The following is a 24,122-nucleotide window of genomic DNA, read 5'->3' as shown; positions in this document are numbered from 1 at the left end:
TCTCCAAATATCCCTTTGTAGATTAAACAAAAACAAGGTTACCAAATTGTTCAATGAAAAGAATGGTTTACCTCTGGGAGGTGAATTCACCCATCACAAAGAAATTTCTCAGAAGGCTCCTTTCTAGTTTTTATCTGTGCGTATTTACTTTTCCACAATCAGCATCAATATGCTCCCAAATATGCCTTCTCAGACACCATAAAAACAGTGATGTCAAACTGCACAATCAGCAAAGTCTTTCACCTCTATGAGGTGAATACACATATCACAAAACAGTTTCTCATAAACTTCTCCAGTTTTTATCTGAAGATATATCCTTTTTCACCATAGGCCTCTATGAGCTCTCGGAAATCTCTTTGCAGATCTCCAAAAACACTGATACCAAACTGCTCAATGAAAAGAAAGGTGAAACTCTGTGAGATGAATTCACCCATCACAAAGCAGTTCCTCAGAAAGCTTCTTTCTAGTTTTTGTCTGAGGATATTTCCTTATTCACTATAGGTCTCAATGACCACATGAATATTCCTTTGTAGATTCCATGAAAACAGTGTTAGGAAACGGCTCCATGAAAAAAAAAAGATGTAAATCTGTTAGATGAATTCACACATCACAAAGCAGTTTCTCCGAAAACTTCCTTTGGTTTTGCTTTGAGGATATTTCCTTTGTCACCATAGGGTTCAATGTGCTCCCAAATGTCCTATTTCAGATTCCATGAAATCAGTGTTATCAAACTGCTCAATGAAAACAACAGCGTATCTCTGTGAGATGAATTCACATACCCAAAAGTAGTTTCTCAGAAAATTTATTTCTACTTTTTATCTGAGGGTATTTCCTTTTTCACCATAGGCCTCAGTGAGCTCTGGAGTATGCCATCGCAGAATCCATGAAAAAAATGTTAACAACCTTCTCAATGAAAAGAACTGTGTAACTCTGTGTAATGAATTCACACATCATAAAGAAGTGTCTCAGAAAGTTTCTTTCTAGATTTTATCTGAGGATACTTCCTTTGTCATCCTAGGTTTCAATGTGATCCAAATTATTCCTTCTCAGATTCCTCAAAAACAGTGCTACCAAACTGCTCCATGAAAAGAGTCTTGTAACTCTGTGCGATGAATTCACAAATCAAAAAGTCATTTCTCAGAAAGCTTCTTTCTAGTTTTTGTCTGAGGATATTTCCTTTGCACTGTTTGCCTCAATGCACTTGCAAATATCCCTTTGCAGATTCCACAAATATAGTCTTAGCAAAATGCTGCATGAACAGAAAGGTGTAAATCTGTGAGACGAATTCATACATCACAAATAAGTTTCTCAGAAGGCATCTTTTTGTGTTTTGTCTGAGGATATATCCTTTGTCACCATAGGCTTCAATGCACTCCAAAATATCCCTTCTCAGACACCACAAAAGCAGTGATGCCAAAGTACTCCCTCTAAAGAACTGTTTAACTCTTTGAGATGAATTCACACATCACAAAGGAGTATCTCTGAAACCTTCTCTACACTTTTTACCTGGAGAATTTTCTTTTTTCACCTTAGGCCTTTATGGGCTCCCAAATATCCCTTAGCAGATTCCATAAAACAGCACTACCAAACTGCTCAAAGAACACAAAAGTTTAATCTGTGCGATGAATTCACCCATCACAAGGAAATTTCTCAGAAAGCTTCTTTCTAATTTTTATCTCATGATACTTCCTTTTACACCATTGGGTTCCATGTGCTCTCAAATATCCCTTCTCAGACACCACAAAAACAGTGATGCCAAACTGCACTCTCAACAGAAAGCTTTACCCCTATGTGATTAACATACACTTCACAAAGGAGTTATCAGAAACTTTCTCTCCAGTTTTTACCTGAAGATATTACCTGTTTCGAACTTGGTCTGTATCCACTCCTGAATAGCCCTTTGCATATTCCACAATAACACTGTTACAAAACTGTTCGATGAAAAGAAAGATTTAACACTGTGAGATGAATTCAACCATCCCAAAAAAAGTATCTCAGAAATTTTCTTTCTAGTTTTTATCTAAGGGTATTTCCATTTTCACCAGAGGCTTCTCTGTGCTCCGAATACCCCTTTGTAGACTCCACAAAGCAGGGTTACCAAACTGCTCAATGAAAAGAATTGTTTACCTCTGTGTGATGAATTCACCTATCACAAAGAAATTTCTCAGGAAACTCCTTTCTAGTTTTTATCTTTACATATTTATTTTTCCACCATGAGCCTCAATTTGCTCCCAAATATCCCTTCCCAGACACTCACAAAAACAGTGAGTCCATACTGCTCAATCAACAAAATGGTTTACCTCTATGAGGTGAATACACACATCACAAAACAGCTTCTCAAAATCCTTCTCTCCAGTTTTTATCTGAAGATATTTACTTTTTCACTATAGGCCTCTATGATCTCCCGAAAATCCCTTTGCAGATTCCCCAAAAACAGTGATACCACACTGTTCAATGAAAAGAAAGGTGTAACACTGTGAGATGAAGTCACAGATCACAAAGAAGTTTCTCAGAAAGCTTCTTTCTAGTTTTTATCTGAGGATATTTCTTTGTCAACACAGGCCTCAAGATGCTCCCAAATATCCCTTTGCAGCTTCCAAGAAAGTAGTGTTAGCAAACTGCTCCATGAAAGAAAGGTGTAACTCTGTGAGATGAATTCACACGTCACAAAGAATATTCTCAGAAAGCTTCTTTCTAGATCTTATCTGAGGATATTTCCTTTGTCACCATCGGCTTCAATGCAGTCCAAAATATCCCTTCTAACATTCACCAAAAACAGTGCTACCAAACTGCTCCATAAAAAGAATCGTGTACCTCTGTGAGATGAATTCAGTAATCACAAAGCAGTTTCTCAAAAATCTTCTTTCTAGTTTTTGTCTGAGGATATTTCATTTTTCGCCATAGGCCTCAATGCATTCTCGAATATCCCTTTGCAGATTCCACAAAATCAGTGCCAGCAAACTGCTCCAAGAAAAGAAAGGTGTAAATCTGTGAGATAAATTCACACATCACAAAGCAATTTTTCAGAAAGTTTCCTTTTTTGTTTTTGTCTGAGGATATTTCCTATGTCACCATAGGTTTCAATACGCCCCCAAGTATCCTATTGCAGATTCCACGAAAACAGTGTTTTTAAATTGCTCAATGAAAACATCAGTGTATCACTGTGAGATGAATTCACCCATCTCAAATTTGTTTCTCAGAAAGTTTCTTTCCAGTTTTCATCTGAGTATATTTCCTTTTACACAATAGGCCTCAATGTGCTCCATACATCACTTTCCAGATTATACGAAAGCAGTGTTTGCAAACTGCTCCATGAAAAGAAAGGTGTAACTCTGTGAAATGAATTCACACAGCACAAAGAACTTTCTCAGAAAGCTTCTTTCTTGTTTTTATCAGATTATATTAACTTTGTCACCATAGGCTTCAACGCAATCCAAAATATCCCTTCTCAGAATACCCAAAAACAGTGCTACCAAATTGCTCCATGAAAGGAATTGTGTAACTCTGTGAGAAGAAATCACACATCACACAGCTGTTTCTTAGAAAGCTTCTTTCTAGTTTTTATCTGAGGTTATTTACTTTTACACCATAGGCCTCAATGCACTCCGGAATATCCCATCGCAGATTCCATGAAAAAAGTGTTACCCTTCTTCTCAATGAAAAGAATGATGAAACTGTGAGATGAATTCCCACATCACAAGGAACTTTCTCAGAAAGATTCTTTCTAGATTTTATCTGAGGATATTTCCTTTGTCACAATAGGCTCAGTGTGATCCAAATGATCCCTTCTCAGATTCCCCAAAACAGTGCTACCAAACAGCTCCATGAAAACGATCATGTCACTCTGTGAGGTATATTCAAAAATCACAATGTAGTTTGTCATAAAGCTTCTTTATAGTTTTTGTATGTTGATATTTCCTTTTTCACCATCTGACTCAATGCACTTGTGAATATCCATTTGCAGATTCCATGAAAATAGTGTTAGCAAACTGCTCAATGGAAAGCAAGGTGTAAATCTGTGAGATGAATTCAAACATCAGAAAGCAGTTTCTCAGAATGATTCTTTTTGGGTTTTGTCTGAGGATATTTCCTTTGCCACCATAGTCTTCAATGTGCTCTCAGATATCCCTTCTCAGAAAGTATAAAAACAGTGATGCCAAAGTGCTCCCTCAAAAGAAACGTTTCCCTCTGTGAGATGAATGCACACATCACAAAGGGGTTTCTCTGAAATCTTTCTCGTTTTTATCTGAGGTTATCTTCTTTTTCACTATTTTCCTCAAGGCACTCTAGAATATCCCATTGCAGATTAAATGAAAAAAGTTTAATTAAAAGTTAGCAAACTTCTCAATGAAAAGAACTATGTTACTCAGTGAGATGAATTCACACATCACAAAGCAGTTTCACAGAAAACTTCATTTTGGTTTTTATCTGAAGATATTTTCTTTGTCACCTTAGGCTTAAATGTGGTCCAAAATATCCTTTATTAGGTTTCCCAAAAACAGTGCTACCAAACTGCTCCAGGAAACGAATGGTGTAATTCTGTGAGATGAATTCACACATCGCAAAGCAGTTTCTCAGAAATATTTTTTCTAGTTTTTGTCTGAGGATATTTCCTTTTTCACCATAGGCCTCAAAGCGTTCTTGAATATCCCTTTGCAGATTCCATGAAATCAGTGCTAGCAAACTGGTCCAAGAAAAGAAAGGTGTAAGTCTGTGAGGTAAATTCACACATCACAAAGCAATTTCTCAGAAAGCTTCTTTTTGGTTTTTGTCTGAGGATATTTCCTATGTCACTGTAGACGTCAATGTGATCCCTAATGTCCTAATGCTGATCCAAAATATTCCTGTTCAGATTCCCCCAAAACAGTGCTACCAAACTGCTCCATGAAAAGAACACTGAGAGATGAATTCACACATCACAAAGAAGTTTCTCAGAAAGTGTCTTTCTAGATTCTATCTGAGGATAGTTCCTTTGTCACCACCGGCTTCAATGCCATCCAAAATAGCCCTTCTCAGATTCCCCAAGAAGAGTGCTAACAAACTGCTCCATGAAAAGAGTCATGTAACTCTGTGAGATGAATTCACAAATCATAAAGCAACATCTCAGAAAGTGTCTTTCTAGTTTTTCTCTGAGGATATTTCTTTTTTCATCATTTGCCTCAATACACTCATTAACAGCCCTTTGCAGATTCCACGAAAATACTGTTAGCAAACTGCTCCATGAGAAGAAATGTGTAAATCTGTGAGATGAATTCTCACATCACAAAGGTCACAAAGCAGATTTTAGAAAGCTTCTTTTTGGTTTTGGTCTGAGGATATTTAATTTGTCACTATAGGCTTCAACTTGCTCCCAAGTATCTTATTGCAGGTTCCAAAAAAATAGTGTTATCAAACTGGTCAATAAAAACAACAGTGTAACTCTGTGAGATGAATTCACAGAAACCTTCTTTCTCAGACAGCTTCTTTCAAGTTTTTATCTGAGGATATTTCCTAGGCCTCAACACACTCCAAAATATCCCATTGCAGAATCTATGGAAACAGTATTAGCAAGCTCCTCTATGAAAAGAAAGGTGTAACTTTGTGAGATGAACTCACACATCAAAAAAAACTTTCTCAGAAAGCTTCTTTCTAGTTTTTATCTGAGGATATTTCCTTTACCACCATAGGCTTCAATGCGATCAAAAAATCCCTTCTCTATTTTCCCAAAAACAGTGCTACCAAACTGATGCATCAAAGAAATCATGTATCACTGTGAGCTGAATTAATACATCAAAAAGCAGTCTCTCAATATGCTTCTTTCTAGTTTCTATATGAGGATATTTCCTTTGTCACAATAAGCTTCAATACGCTCGGCAATATCCCATTGCGGAATCCAGGAAAATAGTGTTAGCAAACTGGTAAATGAAAACAACAGTATAAATCTGTAAGATTAATTCACACATCACAAAGCAGTTTCTCAGAAAGCTTCTTTCTAGTTTTTATCTGAGGATATTTCCTTAGTAGCCGTAGGCTTCAATGTGATTCCAAATATCCCTTCTCAGATTCCCCAAAAACACTGCTACCAAACTGCTCCATGTAAAGAATCGTGTAAACCTGTGAGATGAATTAACACATCACAATGCGGTTTCTCAGAATGTTTGTTTCTAGTTTTTATCTGAGGATGTTTCATTTGTCACCATAAACTTCAAGGTGCTCCAAAGTATCCCATAGCAGATTCCAAGAAAACAGTGTTAGCAAACTTCTCAATGAAAAGAACAGTGTAACTCTGTGAGATACATTCACACATCACAAAGCAGTTTCTCAGAAAGCTTCTTTCTATTTTTTATCTCAGGATATTTAACTTTTCACTATGCACCTCAATGCGTTCCAAAAATATCCCTTTGCAGTTTCCATGAAAAGAGTGTTAGCAAGCTGCTAAATGAAATGAAAGGTGTAGCTCTGTGAGATGAATTCACACATCACAAAGAACTTTCTCAGAAATCTTCTTTCTATTTTTCATCTGAGGATATTTCCTGTGTCACCCTAGGCTTCAATGTGCTCCAAAATATCCTATTGAAGATTCCATGAAAACACTGTTACAAAACTGCTCAATGAAAACAACGTTGTCACTCTGTGAGCTGAATTAACACATCACAATGTGGTTTCTCAGAAAGCTTCTTTCAGGTTTTTATATGAGGATATTACATTTGTAACCATAAGCTTCAATGTACTCTGAAATATCCCATTGCAGATTCCAAACAAACAGTGTTAGCCAACTGCTCAAGGAAAAGAACAGTGTAACTCTGAGAGATAAATTCACACATCAGAAAGAACTTTCTCAGATAGCTTCTTTCTAATTTTTATCTGAGGATATTTCCTTTGTCACCATTGCGTTCAATGTGATACAAAATATTGCTTCTCAGATTACCCAAAAACAGTGCTAGCAAATTGATCCATTGAAAGCCTCGTGTAACTCTGCGTGATGAATTCACACATCACAAAGCTGTTTCTCAGAAAGGTTCTTTCTAGTTTTTATCTGAGGATTTTTCCTTTTTTCTCATATTCTTCAGTGCGCTCTGTGATATCCCATCACACATTCCATGAAAAAAGTGTTAGTAAACTGCTAAAAGAAAAGAACAGTGCAATTCTGTGAGATGAATTCATGCATCATGAAGAAGTTTCTCAGAATGATTCTTTCAAGATTTTATCTGAGCACATTTCGTTTGTCACCATAGGCTTCAAAGCAATCCAAATTATCCCTTCTCAAATTCCCCCAAAACAGTGCTACCAAACTTCTGCATGAAAAGAATCGCATAACTCTGAGAGATAAATTCACAAATCACAAAGCAGTTCCTCAGTAAGCTTCTTTCTAGTTTTTGTCTGAGGATATGTCCTTTTTCACATTTTGCCTCAATGTGCTCATGAGTATCCCTTTGTACATTCCAGGTAAATAGTGTTATCAAAGTGCTCCATGAAAAGAAAGGTGTAAACATTTGAGATGAATTCACACATCACAAAGCAGTTTCACAGAAAGCTTCATTTTGGTTTTTATCTGAGGATATTTCCTTTGTCACTATAGGCTTCAATGTGCTTCCAAATATCCTATTGCAGATTCCTCAAAAACAGTGTTATCAAACTGCTCAATGAAAAGAGTGATGTATCACTGTAAAATGAATTCACACATCACAAAGCTGTTTCTCAGAAAACTTCCTTCTAGTTTTTATCTGAGGATATTTCCTTTTACACTATAGGCCTCAAGGTGCTACGGAATATCCCTTTGCAGATTCCACGAAAACAATGTTAGCAAACTGTTTCATGAAAAGAAAGGTGTAAATCTGAGAGGTGAATACACACATCACAAAGCAGTTTCTCAGAAAGCTTCTTTCTAGTTTTTATCTGAGTTTTTCCTATGTCACCATAGGCTTCAATGCGATTCAAAATATCCCTTCTTAGATTCCCCAAAAACACTGCTACCAAACTGCTCCATGAAAAGAAACATCTAACTCTGTGAGATGAATTCACAAATCACAAGCAGTTTCTCAGAATGTTTCTTTCTAGTTTTAATCTCAGGATATTTCCTTTTTCACTATAGGTCTCAATGCACTCCCACATATCCCTGTGCAGATTCCAAAAAAAACAGTATTAGCAATCTGCTTCATGAAAACAAAGGTGTAACTCAGTGAGATCAATTAACCCATCACAAAGCAGTTTCTCAGAAAGCTTCTTTCCAGGTTTTATATGACTATATTTCCTTTGTCACCATAAGCTTTAATGCGATCCAAACTATCCCTTCTCAGATTCCTCAAAAACATTGCTATCAATCTGATCCATGAAAAGAATCATGTACCTCTGTTAGATGAATTAGCATATCACGAAGAGGTTTCTCAGAAAGCTTTCTTGTTTTCATATGAGAATATTTCCTTTGTCACCAAAAGCTTCAATGTGCTCTGAAATATACTATTGCAGATTCCAAGAAAACAGTGTTAGCAAACTGCTCAATGAAAAGTACAGTGTAACTCTGTGAGATGAATTCACAAATCACAAAACAGTTTCTCAGAAAGCTTCTTTCTGGTTTTTATCTGAGGATATTAGCTTTATCACCACAGTCCTCAAAACGATCCCAAAATTGCCTTTGCAGATTCCACGAGAAAACTGTTAGCACACTTCTCCATGAAAAGAAAGGTGTAACTCTGAGAGGTGAATTCACATATAACAAAGCAGTTTCTCAGAAAGCATCTGCATTGACACCTATGATGAAAGAGGAAATATCCTCAGACAGAAACCAAAACGAAGCTTTCTGTGAAACTGCTTTATGAGTTGTGAAATCGTGTCACCGAGTTACCCCATTCTTTTCATTGAGAAGTTGGCTAACACTTTTTTTTGTGTAATCTGCAATGGGATATCCAAGAGAACATTGAGGAATATGGAGAAAAAGGAAATATCCTCAGATGAAATCTAGAAAGAAGCGGTCTGAGAAACATCTTTTTCATGTGTGAATTCATCTCACAGAGTTACACCATTCTTTACATGTAGCACTTTGGTAGCACAATTTTTGGGGATCTGAGAAGGGATATTTTGGATTGCATTGAAGCCAATGTGTGACATAAGGAAATATAATCAGATAAAAATTAGCAAGAAGCTTTCTGAGAACCTTTTTTGTGATGTGTGTATTCATCTTTGACAGTAACACATTTCTGTTCATGGTGCAGTTTGCTAACACTGTTTTTGTGGAATCTAGAAAGTGATATTTGGGAGCAAGTTGAGACCTATGGTGAAAAGAAAATGTCCTCAGATGAAAACTAGAAGGAAGCTTTCTGAGAAACTGCTTTGTGATATGTGAATTCATCTCACCGAATTACATCACACTTTTTGTGGAGCAGTTTGCTAATAATGTTTTTGTGGAATCTGCGATAGGATATTTTGGAGTGCATTGAAGCCTTTGGTGACAAATGAATTATCCTCAGACAAAAATCGAAAAGAGGCTCTCTGTGAAACTGCTTAGTGATGTGTGAATTCATCTCACAGAGTTTCACCTTTATTTTCATGGCATGGTTTGGTAGCACTGATTTGGGGAATCTGAGAAGGTATATTTTGGATGGCATTGAAGCCTCTGGTGACAAAGGAAATACTCTCAGACAAAAACTAGAAAGAAGCTTTCTGAGAAACTGCTTACTAATTTGTGAATTCATCTCACAGGGTTACACAGTTGTTTTCATTGAGCTGTTTGCTAACAGTATTTTCTTGGAATCTGCATCTGATATGTCGAATCACATTGAAGCATAGGGTGACAAAGGAAATATCCTCATATAAAAACTAGAAATAAACTTTCTGAGAAACCGTTTTGTGATGTGTTAATTAATTTCAGAGAGTTGCATGATTCTTTTCATGGATCAGTTTTGTAGCACTGTTTTTGGGGAATCTGAGAAGTTATTTTCTATCGCAATGAAGCCTATGGTGACAAAGGAAATATACTCAGATAAAAACTGGGAAGCTTTCTGAGATATTTCTTTGTGATGTGTGAATTTGTCTCACAGAGTTACCCTTTTCTTTTCATGGAGCAGTTTGCTAACATGGTTTCCATGGAATATGCAAAGAGATATTTGGTAGCCCACTGAGGCCTATACTAAAAAGGAAATGTCCTCAGATAAAAACTAGAAAGAAGCATTCTGAGAAACTGATTTCTGATGTGTGAATTCCTCTTGCAGAATTATACCGTTGTTTTCATTGAGAAGTTTGATAACAATGTTTCCGTGGAATCTGCAACAGGATATTTGGGAGTGCCGTGAAGCCTATGGTTGCAAAGGATGTATCCTCAGATAAAAAAAAGAAGATGCTTTCTGTGAAACTGCTTTGTGATGTGTGAAATCATCTCACAGTGTTACACCATTCTTTTCATTGAGAATTTTTTAACTCTTTTTTCCTGGAATCTGCAATGAGATATTCAGAAGTGCATTGAGGAATATGGTGAAAAAGCAAATATCCTCAGAGAAAAACTAGAAGGAAGCTTTTTGAGAAACAGCTTTGCTGTGTGTGAATTCATCTCAGAGAGTTACACCATTCTTCTCATGGAGCTGTTTGGTGGCACTGTTTTTGGGGAATCTGAGAAGGGAAGATTTTTATTGCATTGAAACCTATGGTGAAAAAGGAAATATCCTCAGATAAAAACAAGAAAGAAGCTTTCTGAGAAACAGCTTTGTTATGTGCATATTCATTTCACAGACTTACATGATTCTTTTCTTGTAGCAGTTTTCTAACACTGTTTTCGTGGAATCTGCATTAGGATATTTGGCAGTGGTTTGAAACATATGGTGACAAAGGAAATAATCTCACACAAAAAGCAAAAAGAAGCTTTCGGAAAAACTGCTTTGTGATGTGTGAATTCATCTCAAGGAACTACACGATTATTTTTATGGATCAATTTTGTAGCATTGTTTTTGGAGAATCTGAGAAGGGATACTTTGGATTGCATTGAAGAGTATGGTGACAAATGAAATATCCTCATGTAAACACTAGAAAGAAGCTTCCTGAGAAAGTTTTTTGTGATATGTGAATTCGTCTCACAGAGTTAGACCTTTCTTTTTATGAAGCAGTTTTTTAACACTTTTCTCATGGAATCTGCAAAGGGCTATTTAGGAGAGCATTGAGGGCTTTGCTGAAAAAGGAAATACCTAGGATAAAAACTAGAAAGAAGCTTTCTGAGAAACTGCTTCATGATGTGTGAATTCATCTTACAGAGTTACACTGTTCTTTTCATTGAGCAGTTTGCTAACACTGTTTACTTGGAATCTGCAGTGGGATATTTTGGAGCTCATTGAAACTTATGGTGAAAAAGGAATTTTCCTCAGATAAAAACTAGAAAGAAGCTTTCTGACAAACTGCGTTGTGATGTGTTTATTGAATTCACAGAGTTACACGATACTTTTCATGGTTCAGTTAGGTAGCACTGTTTTTGGGGAATCTGAGAAGTGTTGTTTTGGGTCACATTGAAGCCTTTGGTTTCAAAGGAAATAACGTCAGTTAAAAAATAGAAAGAAGTTTTCTGAGAAAGTTCTTTGAGATGTTTGAATTCGTCTCACAGATTTACATCTTTCTTTTCATAGAGCAATTTGCCAATACGATTTTCGTGGAATATGCAAAGGGATATTTGGGAGGAAATTGAGGCCTAGAGTAAACAAGGAAATCTCCTTAGATGAAAACTAGATAGAAGCTTTCTGTGAAACTCCTTTGTGATGTATGAATTCATCTTACAGAGACACACCATTCTTTTCATTGAGCAGCTTGATAACACTCTTTTCATGGAATCTGCAATAGGATATTTGTGAGTACATTGAAGCCTATAGTGACAAAGGAATTATCCTCAGATAAAAAACAAAAAGAAGCTTTCTGTGAAACTGTTTTGGGATATGTGAATTCATCTCACAGAGTTACACCTTCCTTTTCATTGAGAAGCTTGCAATGTGGTATTCCATAATGCTTTAAGGATTATGGTGAAAAAGGATATAAACTCGGATAAAAATTAGAAAGAAGATTTCTGAGAAACAGGTTTGAGATGAATTCATCTTTCAGAGTTACACCACTGTTTTTTTGCGGTTGTTTAGTAGCACTGTTTTTTGGTATCTGAGGAGGCATATTTTGAATTACATTGAAATCTATGGTGAAACGAACATACCTCAGATTAAAATTAGAAAGAAGCCTTCTGTGAAACTCCTTAGTGATGTGTGAATTAATCTCACAGAGGTAAACTGCTCTTTTCATTGAGCAGTTTGATAACACTGTTTACCTGGAATCTGCTATGGAATATTTTGGACTGCAATGAAGCCTACGGTGACAATGGAAATATCCTCATATAAAAACTAGAAGGAAGCTTTCTGATATACCACTTTGTGATGTGTTAATTCATCTCACCACGTTTCATGATGCTTTTCATGGATAAGTTTGTTAGCACTATTTTTGTGGAATCTGAGAGAGGATATTTTGGATCACTTTGAAGCCAATGGTGACAAAGAAAATGTCTTCAGATAAAAACTAGAAAGAGGCTTTCTGAGAAAGTCCTTTGTGATATGTGAATATATCTCACAGAGTTAAACTTTTCTTTTCATGTAGCATTTTGGTAACACTGTTTTCATGGAATCTGCAATAGGATATTTGGGAGTGCATTGCAGCCTGTGGTGACAAGGGAAATATCTTCATAAAAAAAACAAAAAGAGGCTTTCTGAGAAACTGCTTTGTGATGTGTGAATTCATCTCAGAGAGTTACACTGTACTTTTCTTGTTTTTTTTTTTTTTTTTTTTTTTTTTTTTGAGACGGAGTCTCGCTCTGTCGCCCAGGCTGGAGTGCAGTGGCCGGATCTCAGCTCACTGCAAGTTCTGCCTCCTGGGTTTATGCCATTCTCCTGCCTCAGCCTCCCGAGTAGCTGGGACTACAGGTGCCCGCCACCTCGCCTGGCTAGTTTTTTTGTATTTTTTTTTAGTAGAGACGGGGTTTCACCGTGTTAGCCAGGATGGTCTCGATCTCCTGACCTCGTGATCCACCCGTCTCAGCCTCCCAAAGTGCTGGGATTACAGGCTTGAGCCACCGCACCCGGCCTACACTGTACTTTTCATTCAGCAGTTTGCTAACACTGTTCTCTTGGAATCTGCAATGGGGTGTTTCGGAGAACAGTGAAGCTTATTGTGACAAAGGAAATATCATGAGACAAAAACCAGAAAGAAGCTTTCTGAGAAACTGTTTTGGGCTTTGTGAGTTCATCTCACAGACTTCCAAGATTCTTTTCATTTAGCAGTTTTGTAGCAGTGCTTCCATGGAATCTGAGAAGGGAGTTTTGGATCACATTGAAGTCTATGGTGACAAAGGAAATATCCTCAGGTAAAAATCAGAAAGAAGCTTTCTGAGGAAGTTTTTTGTGATGTGTGAATTCATCTCACACAGTTATACCTTTCTATTCATGGAGCAGTTTGCTAACACAGATTACGTGGAATCTACAAATGGATATTTGGGAGAGGATTGAGGTCTATGGTGAAAAAGGGAATATCTTCAGTTAAAAACTAGAAAGAATATTGCTGAGGAACTGCTTAGTGATGTGGAATTCATCTCACTGAGTTATACTGTTCTTTTCATTGAGCAGTCAGCTAACACTGTTTTCTTGGAATCTGGAATGGGATATTTCAGATTGTACAGAAGCTTATGGTGACAAAGGAAGTATCCTCAGACAAAAACCATAAAGAATCTTTCTGAGAAACTTCTTTGTGATATGTTAATTCATCTCTCAGAGTTACATGATTATTTTCATGGATCAGTTTGGTAGCACTGTTTTTGATGAATCTGAGAAGGGGTATTTTGGATCACGTTAATGCCTATGGTGACAAAGGAAATATCCTCAGATAAAAAGCTAGAAAGAAGATTTCTGAAAAAGTTCTTGGTGATGTGTGAATCCATCTCACTTAGTTATTCCTTTCTTTTCATGGAGCAGCTTGCTAACACTCTTTTCATGGAAACTGCAAAGGGATATTTGGGAGTGCATTATGGTGTATAGTGAAAAGTTAAATATCTTGAGATAAAAAATAGAAAGAAGCTTTCTGAGAAACTGCTTTGTGATGCGTGACTACATCTCACAGAGTTACACTGTTCTTTTCATTGAGAAGTTTGCTAACACTGTTTTCTTGGAATATGCGATGGGACATTTTGGAGCACCCTGAAGCTTATAGTGACAAATGAAACATATTCATATAAAAACGAGAAAAAAAGCATTTTTAGAAGCTGCTTTGTGATGTGTTAATTCATCTCACAGGGGTTACACGATTCTTCTCATGGAGCTGTTTGGTAGCACTGTTTTTGGGGAATCTGAGAAGGGATATTTGGGATCGCATTGAAGCCTATGGTTACTAAAGAAACATCCTCACATAAAAACGAGAAAGAAGCTTTCTGAGGAACTACTTTGTGATGTGTAATTTCAACTCACAGAATTATACTTTACTTTCCATGGAGCAGTTTGCTAACACTGTTTTTGTGAAATCTGCAAAGGGATATTTGGGAGAGCATTGAGGTCTGTAGTGAAAAAGGAAATATCCTCAGATAATAACCATAAAGAAGCTTTCTGAGAAACTGCTTTTTGATGTGTGAACTCAACTCACAGAGTTACACTGTTCTTTTCATTGAGCAGTTTGAAACCACTGTTTTCTTGGAATCTACAATGGGATATTTTGGAGCACATTGAAGCTTATTTCTACGAAGGACATATCCTCAGACAACAACTAGAAAGAAGCTTTGTGTGAAACCGCTTTGTGGTATATTAATTCATCTTACAGAGTTACAGGATTCTTTCCTTGGATCTGTTTGGTGGCACAGTTTTTGGGGAATCTATGAAGGAATATTTGGATAGCATTGAAGCCCATGGTGACAAGGGAAACATCATCAGATAAAAACTAGAAAGAAATTTTCTGAGGAACTTCTTTGTGATGTGTGAATTCATCTCACAGAGTTACACCTTTCTTTTCATGGAGCAGTTTGCTACCTATCTTTTTGGGGAATCGGCAAAGTGATATTTGGGAATGCATTGAGGCCTTTGGTGAAAAAGGAAATATCCTCAGATAAAAATGAGAAAGAAGTGTTCTGAGAAACTACTTTGTGATGTGTTAATCCATCTCACAGATTTACACGATTCTTTTCATGGATCAGTTTGGTAACACTCTTTTTAGGGAATACGAGAAGGGATATTTTGCATCACATTGAAGCCTATGGTTACTAAGGAAATATCCTCAGATAAAAACGAGAAAGAAGGTTTCTGAGAAACTGCTTTGTGATGTGTGATTTTATCTCACAGAGTTACAACTTTCTTTCCTTGTAGAGGTTTACTAACACTGTTTTTGTAAAATCTGCAAAGGGAAATTTGGGAGAGCATTGAGGCCTATAGTGACAAAGGAAATATCCTCAGATAAAAACTAGAAAGAAGCTTTCTGAGAAACTGCTTTGTGATATGTGTTTTTATCTCACAGAGTTACAACTTTCTTTCCTTGTAGAGGTTTACTATCACTGTTTTTGTAAAATCTGCAAAGGGATATTTGGGAGAGCATTGAGGCCTATAGTGACAAAGGAAATATCCTCAGATAAAAACTAGAAAGAAGCTTTCTGAGAAACTGCTTTGTGATATGTGTTTTTATCTCACAGAGTTACAACTTTCTTTCCTTGTAGAGGTTTACTAACACTGTTTTTGTAAAATCTGCAAAGGGATATTTGGGAGAGCATTGAGGCCTATAGTGACAAAGGAAATATCCTCAGATAAAAACTAGAAAGAAGCTTTCTGAGAAACTGCTTTGTGATGTGTGAATTCATCTCATAGAGTTACACTGTTCTTTTCATTGAGCATTTTGCTATAACTCTTTTCTTGGAATATGCAATGGGATATTTCATAGCTCATTTAAGCTTATGGTAACATAGGAAATATCCTCAGATAAAAACTAGAAATAAGCTTTCTGAGAAACGGATTTTAGATGTGTGAATTCATGTCACAGAGTTACATCATTCATTTCATTGAGCTGTTTGCTAACACTGTTTTCGTGGAATCTGCAAAGGGATATTTTGGAGTGCATGGAAGCCTATAGTGAAAAGGAAAATATCCTCAGAAAAATACTAGAAGGAAGCTTTCTGAGAAATTGCTTTGAGATGTGTGAATTCACCTCACAGTGTTACATTGTTCTTTTCATTGAGCAGTTTGCAATAACTATTTTCTTGGAATTTGCAATGGGATGTTTCGTAGCTCATTGAAGCTTATGGTGACATAGGAAATATCCTCATAGAAAAAGTAGAAAGAAGTTTTCTGCATAACCACTTTATGATGTGTCAGTTCACCTCACAGATTTACATGATCCTTTCTTAGGTCAGTTTAGTAGCACTATTTTTGGGGAATCTGAGACAGGATATTTTTGATCGCAGTGAAACCTATGGTGACAAAGTTAATATTCTCAGATAAAAACTAGAAAGAAGCTTTCTGAGAAAGTTCTTTGTGATGTGTGAATTCATCTCACATTGTTACACCTTTCTTTTCATGGAGCGGTTTTGTGATACTTGTTTTGGGGAATCTGAGAAGAGATATTTTGAACTTCATTGAAGTGCATGGTGACAAAGGAAGTATCCTCAGTTAATAACTAGAAAGAAGTTTTCTGGGAAACTGCTTTATGATGTGTGCATTCATCTCACAAAGTTACACTGTCCCTTTCCTTGAGCATTTTAATAACACTGTTTTCATGGAATCTTCAATAGGATATTTTGGATTGCATAGAAGCCTACAGTGACATAGGAAATATCTTCAGATAAAAACTAGAAAGAAGATTTCTGAGAAGTTCTTTGTGATGTGTGATTTCATCTCACAGAGTTACACCATTTTTTTTCCAGGAGCAGTTTGCTAAGACTGTTTTCGTGGAATCTGCAAAGGGATATTTGGGAGCATATTGATTCATTTAGTGAAAAAGGAAATATCCTCAGATAATAAGTAGAAAGAATCTTTCTGAGAAACTGCTTTGTGATGTGTGATTTCATCTCACAGAGTTACACATTCTTTCCTTTAGCAGTCTGATAACACTGGTTTTGTGGAATCTGTAATAGGATAATTGGGAGCACATTGAAATCTAAGGTGACAAAGGAAATATCCTCAGATAAAAACCAAAAGGAAGCTTTCAAGAAACTGCTTTGTGATGGGTGAATTCATGTCACAGAGTTACACCATTCTTTTCATTGAGAAGTTTGCTAACACTTTTTTCATTAAATCTGCAATGGGATATTTTGTAGCCCATTGAGGACTTTGGTGAAAAAGGAAATATCCTCAGATAAAAACTAGAAAGAAGCTCTCTCAGAAACTGCTTTGTGATGTGTGAATTCATCAAACAGAGTTGCACTGTTCTTTTCATTGAGCAGTTTGATAACACTATTTTCGTGGAATCTGCACTGGGATATTTTTGAGCGCATTGAAGCTGATGGTGACAAAGGAAATACCCTCAGATAAAAACGAGAAAGAAGGTTTCTGAGAAACTTCTTTGTGGTGTGTGAATTCAACTCACAGAGTTATACTATTTTTTTTTCATGGAGCAGTTTGATAACACTGTTTTCGTGGAATCTGCAAAGAGATATTTGGGAGTATATTGAGGCTTATACTGATAAAGAAGATATCATCAGAAAAAATATAGAAGGAAGCCTTCTGAAAAACTTTTTTGTGATGTGTGAATTCATCTCACAGAGTTACACCATTCTTTCCCTGAGCAGTCTGATAACACTGGTTTTGTGAAATCTGTAATAGGGTACTTTGGAGCGCATTGAAATCAATGGTGACAAAGGAAATATCCTCAGATAAAAACAAAAATGAAGTTTTCTGAGTATCTGCTTTGTGATATGTGAATCTATCTCACACAGTTACACCGTTCTTTCCATTGAGAAGTTTTTGAATCCATCTCACACAGTTACACCGTTCTTTCCATTGAGAAGTTTGCTAGCACTTTTTTCGTTTAATCTGCAAAGGGATATTCAAGAGTGAATTGAGGAATGTGGTGAAAGAGGAAATATCCTCAGATAAAAACTATAAAGAAGTTACTGAGAAACATGGTTGTGATACATGAATTCATCTCACAGAGTTACACCATTCTTTTCATAGAACAGTGTTGTAGCACAGTTTTTGCTGAATCTGAGTAGGGACATTTTGGATCACATTGAAGCCTATGGTAACAAAGTAATATCCTCAGACAAAAACCAAAAAGAAGCTTTCTGAGAAACTGCTTTGTGATGTGTTGTTTCATCTCACAGATTTACACCTTTCTTTTCATGGAGCATTTTGCTAACACTGTTTTCCTGGTATCTGCAAAGGGATATTCTGGAGCACCTTGAGGCCTATAGTGAAAAAGGAAATATCCACAGATAAAAACTAGGAAGAAGCTTTCTTCGAAACAGCTTTGTGATGTGTGAGTTCATCTTACAGAGCTAGATTCTTGTTTTCATTGAGCAGTTTGATAACACTGTTTTTGAGAACACTGCTATAGGATATTTGGGAGTACTTTGAAGCCTATAGTGACAACGGAAATTTTCTCAGATAAAAATCAAAAGCAAGCTTTCTGTGAAACTTCTTTCTCATGTGTGAATTCATCTCACAGGTTTACACCTTTCTTTTCACGGAGCAGTTTGCTAACACTATTTTCCTGGAATGTTCAAAGGGATATTCACGAGTGCATTGAGGCAAACGGTGAAAAAGGATATATCCTCAGACAAAAACTAGAAAGGAAGTTTCTGAAAAACTACTTTGTGATTGTGAATTCATCTCACAGAGTTACACGATTTTTTTTTAGTGCAGTTTGGTGGCACTCATTTTGGGAAATCTGAGAAGGGATATTTTGGATTGCATTGAAGCCTATAGTGACAAAGGAAATTTCCACAGAAAATAACTAGAAAGAAGATTTCTGAGAAACTTCTTTTTGATGCACGATTCATCTCACAGAGTTATACCAATATTTTCATTGAGAAGTTTTCTAAAACATTTTTCCTGGATTGTGATGTGATATTACAGACTGCATTGAGGAATATGGTGAAAAGGGAAATATCCTCAGACAAAAACTAGAAACAAGCTTTCTGAGAAACAACTACGTGCTGTGTGAATTCATCTCAGAGTTACACTGTTCTTTGCATTGAGCAGTTTGCTTACACTGTTTTCTTGGAATCTGCAATCTGATATTTTGGAGTGCATTGAAGCTTACAGAGATGAAGGAAATATCCTCATTTAAAAACTAGAAATAATCTTTCTGAGTAACTTCTTTTTGATGTGTGAATTCTTCTCACAGAGTTACACTGATATTTTCATTGAGAAGATTGCTAACCCTTTTTTCGTGGCATCTGTGGTGGGATATTTCAGAGTGCATTGAGGAATATGTTATAAAGGAAATATCTTCAGATAAAAACTAGAAACAAGCTTTCTGAGAAACAGTTTTGTGATGTGTGAATTTATCTCCAAGAGATACACTGTTCTTTGCATTGGGAAGTTTGCTTACACTGTTTTCTTGGAATCAACAATCTGATATTTCAGAGCGCATTAACACTATAGAGACAAAGGAAATATCCTAATATAAAAATTACAAAGAAGCTTTCTGAGAGACTGCTTTCTGATGTGTGAATTCATCTCACAGGGTTACATGATGCCCTTCATGGATCAGTTTGCTAGCAGTGTTTTTGAGGAATCTGAGGAAGGATATTTTGCATCACATTGAAGCCAATGGTGACAAAGCAAACATCCTTAGATAAAAACTAGAAAGATGCTTTCTGAGAGAGTTATTTGTGATGTGTGAATTCATCTCACAGTGTTGCACCTTTCTTTTCATGGAGCAGTTTGCTAACACTCTTTTCATGTAATCTGCAAAGGAATATTTCAGAGTGCTTTGAAGCTTATGGTGATAAAGGAAATTTCCACAGACAATAACTAAAAAGAATCTTTCTGAGAAACTGCTTTGTGATTTGTAAATTCATGTCACAAGGTTACACGATTCCATTCATGGATCAGTTTGCTAGCTCTGTTTTTGGGGAATCTGAGGAAGGATATTTTGGATCGCCATGAAGCCAATGGTGACAAAGGACACATTCTTAGATAAAAAATAGAAAGAAGCTTTCTGAGAAAGTTCTTTGTGATGTGTGAATTCATCTCACAGGGGTGCACCTTTCTTTTCATGGAGCAGTTTGCTACAAATGTTTTCATGGAATCTCCAAAAGGACATTTGGGAGTGCAATGAGGCCCATGGTGAAAAAGGAAATATCATCAGATAAAACTATAAAGGAACTTTCTGATAAACTGGTGTGTGACGTTTGAATTCATCTCACAGAGTTACATTGTTCTTTTCATTGAGCAGTTGTCTAACTCTGTTGTTGTGGAACCTGCAATGGGTTATTTCATAGTGGATTGAAGCTTAGGGTGACAATGAAATGTCCACAGACAAAGGAAAAAGAAGCTTTCTGAGAAACTGTTTTTTGGTCTGTGAATTCATCTCACAGATTTACAAGATTCTCTTCATGGAGCAGTTTGGTAGCACCTTTTTTGGGGAATCTTAGAAGGGATAGTTTGGATCCCATTGATGCCTATGGTGACAAAGGGAGTATCCTCAGATAAAATCTAAAAAGGAGCTTTCTGAGAAATTTCGTTGTGATTTGTGAATTCGTCTCACTGATTTGCACCTTTCTTTTCATGGAGCAGTCTGCTAACACTGTTTTTGTAGAATCTACAAAGGGATATTTCGGAGCACACTGAGGCCTGTAGAGAAAAAGGGAATATCCTCAGATAAAAACGAGAAAGATGCTTCCTGAGAAACCGCTTTGTGATGTGGTAATTCATCTCACAGAGATAAAATATTCTTTTCATGGAGCAGTTTGGTATCCCTGGTTTTGGGGAATCTAAGAAGGGATATTTTTGATTGCATTGAAGCCTATGGTGACAAAGGATATATCCTCAGATCAATACTAGAAGGAAGCTTTCTGAGAAAGTTCTTTGTGTTATGTGAATTCATCTCTCAGAGCTACACCTTTCTTTCCTGGATCAGTTTGCTAACACAGTTTTCGTGGAATCTGTAATAGGATGTTTTGGAGCATATTGAGGCCTATAGTGAAAAAGGAAATATCCTCAGATAAAAACTAGAAAGAAGCTCTCTGAGAACCTGCTTTGTGATGTGTAAATTTATCTAACAGAGTTACACTGCTATTTTCATTCAGCAGTTTAATAACACTGTTTTCGTGGAATCTGCAACAAGACATTAGGGAGCACATTGAAGCCTATGGTGAAAAAGAATATATCCTCAGATAAAAACCAGAAAGAAGCCTTCTGAGTAACTGCTTTGTGATCTGTGAATTCATCTCACAGAGTTACACTGCTCTTTTCATTGTGTAGTTTGGTAACACTGTTTTCTTGTAATCTGCAATGTGATATTTCAGAGCACATTGAAGCTTATGGTGACAAAGGAGATATCCTCAGACAGAAACCAGAAAGAAACGTTCCAAGAAACTGCTTTCTGATTTCTGAATTCATCTCACAGAGTAACACTTTTCTTATCATATTGGTAGCACTGTTCTCATGGAATCTGCAAAGGGATATTTGGGAGCGCATTGAGACCTGTAGGAAAAAAGAAAATATCCTCAGATAATAAGTAGAAATAAATTTTCTGAGAAACTGCTTTGTGATGTGTGAATTTAACTACAGATTTACGCTGTTCTTTTCATTGAGCAGTTTACTAATACTGTTTTCTTGATATCTGAAATGTGATATTTTGGAGCATGTTGAAGCTTATGGTGACAAAGGAAATATACTCAGACAAAAATGAGAAAGAAACTTTGAGAGAAACTGCTTTGTGATTCGTGAATTCAACTCACAGAGGTACACAATTCATTTCATGCATCAGTTGATAGCACTGTTTTAGGGGAATCTGAGAATGGATATTTTGGATCGCATTGACCCCTATGGTAACAAAGGGAATATCCTCAGATAAAAAGCAGAAATCAGCTTTCTGAGAGGCTTCTTTGTGATGTGTGAATTCATCTCACCGATTTACACCTTTCTTTTCACTGAGCAGTATGTTAACACTATTATTGTGGAATCTACAAAGGGATATTTCAGAGCGCATTGAGGCATATAGTGAGAAAGTAAATATCCTCAGATAAAAAGTAGAAAGAAGCTTCCTGAGAAACTGTTTTATGATGTGTTAATTCATCTCACAGAGTTACATGATACTTTTCATGGAGGAGTTAGGTGGCACTGCTTTGGGGTATCTCAGAAGGGATATTTTGGATTTCACTGTATCGTATGGTGACAAAGAAAATATCCTCAGATTAAAACTAGAAAGAAGATTTCTGAGAAAGTTCTTTGTGATGTGTGAATTCATCTCACAGAGTTACAACGTTCTTTTCATTGAGCAGTTTGCTAACACCATTTTCTTGGAATCCACAATGGGATGTTTCAGAGTGCATTGAAGCTTATATTGACAAAGGAAATATCCTCTGACAAAAACTAGAAAGACGCTTTCTGAGAAACTGCTTTCTGATTTTTGAATTCATCTCACAGAGTTACACCTTTCCTTTCTTAGAGCAGTTTGGCAGCACTGTTTTTGGGGAGTCTGAGAAGGGATATTTTGGATCCCATTGAAGCCTATGGTGACACAGGAAATATCCTTAGATAAAAACTAGAAAGAAGTTTTCTAAGAAAATTTTTGTGATGTGTGAATTCATGTCAAAGAGTTACACTGTTCTTTTCATTGATCAGTTTGATAACATTGTTTTGTTGGAATCTGCAATGGGATATTTTGTAGTGCATTTTAAGCTTATGGTGAGAAAGGAAATACCCTCATATAAAAATTGGAAAGAAGCTTTCTGAGAAACCATTTTGTGATGGGTTAATTCATCTCACAGAGTTACACGATTCTTTTCATGGATCAGTTTGGTAGTCCTGTTTTTGGGGAAACTGAGAAGGGATATTTTTAATCCTATTGATACCTATGGTGACAAAGTTAATATCCACAGATAAAAATCCAAAAGAATTTTCTGAGAATATACTTTGTAATGTATGAATTCATCTCACAGAGTTACAGTGTTCTTTTCACTGAGCAGTTTGCTAACACTCTTTTCGTGGAATCTGCAATAGGATATTTTGGATTACATTGAAGCTTATGGTGACAAAGGAACTATCCCCAGATGAAAACCATAAAAAAGCCTTCTGTGAAACTGCTTTGTGATGTGTGATTTCATCTCAGAGAGTTACTAGTTTCTTTTCATTGAAAAGTTTGCTAACACTGTTTGCATCTAATCAGCAAAGGGATATTTGAGAGCTCATTGAGGCCTACAGTGAAAAAGGAAATATTCTCAGATAAAAACTAGAAAGAATCTTTCTGAGAAACTGCTTTGAGATTTGTGAATTCTTCTCAAAGAGTTACACCATATTTTTTCATGGAGCAGTATAGTAGTACTGTTTTCAGGGAATCTGAGAAGGGATATTTTTGATTGCATTGAAGCCAATGGTGAAAAAGGAAATATCCACAATAAAAACTAGAAAGAAGCTTTCTGAGAAACTGCTTCTCAGAAAGAAGCTTTCTGAGAAACTGCACGATTCTTTTCTTGAAGCAGTTTGCTGAAATTATTTTAGTGGAATCTGCAATAGGATGTTTGGGAGCACATTGAAGAATATGGTGACAAAGGAAATATCCTCAGACAAAAACCAAAAAGAGGTTTTCTGAGAAACTTCTTTGTGATGTGTGAATTCATTTCACAAATGTACACTTTTCTTTTCATGGAGCTGTTTCCTAACACTGTATTCGTGAAATCTGGAAAGGGATATGTGCGAGCACAGTGAGGCCTGTGGTGAAAAGGAAATATCCTCAGACAAAAACTAGAAAGAAGCTTTCTGAGAAACTGCTTTGTAATGTGTGAATTCATGTCAAATAGTTACATTGTTCTTTTCATTGAGGAGTTTGTCGACACTGTTTTCCTGGAATTTGCAATGTGATAATTTGGAGTTCATTGGAGATTGTGGTAACAAAGTAAACATCCTCATATAAAAACTTGAATAATTCTTTCTGAGAAACCACTTTATGATCTGTTAATTAATCTCACAGAGTTACAGAATTCATTTCATGGTTCACTTTGGTAGCAC

This window comes from Macaca fascicularis, chromosome 3 (assembly GCF_037993035.2).
Source record: "Macaca fascicularis isolate 582-1 chromosome 3, T2T-MFA8v1.1".
Taxonomy (NCBI): domain Eukaryota; kingdom Metazoa; phylum Chordata; class Mammalia; order Primates; family Cercopithecidae; genus Macaca; species Macaca fascicularis.
Note: the sequence above shows the minus strand (reverse complement) of the source record.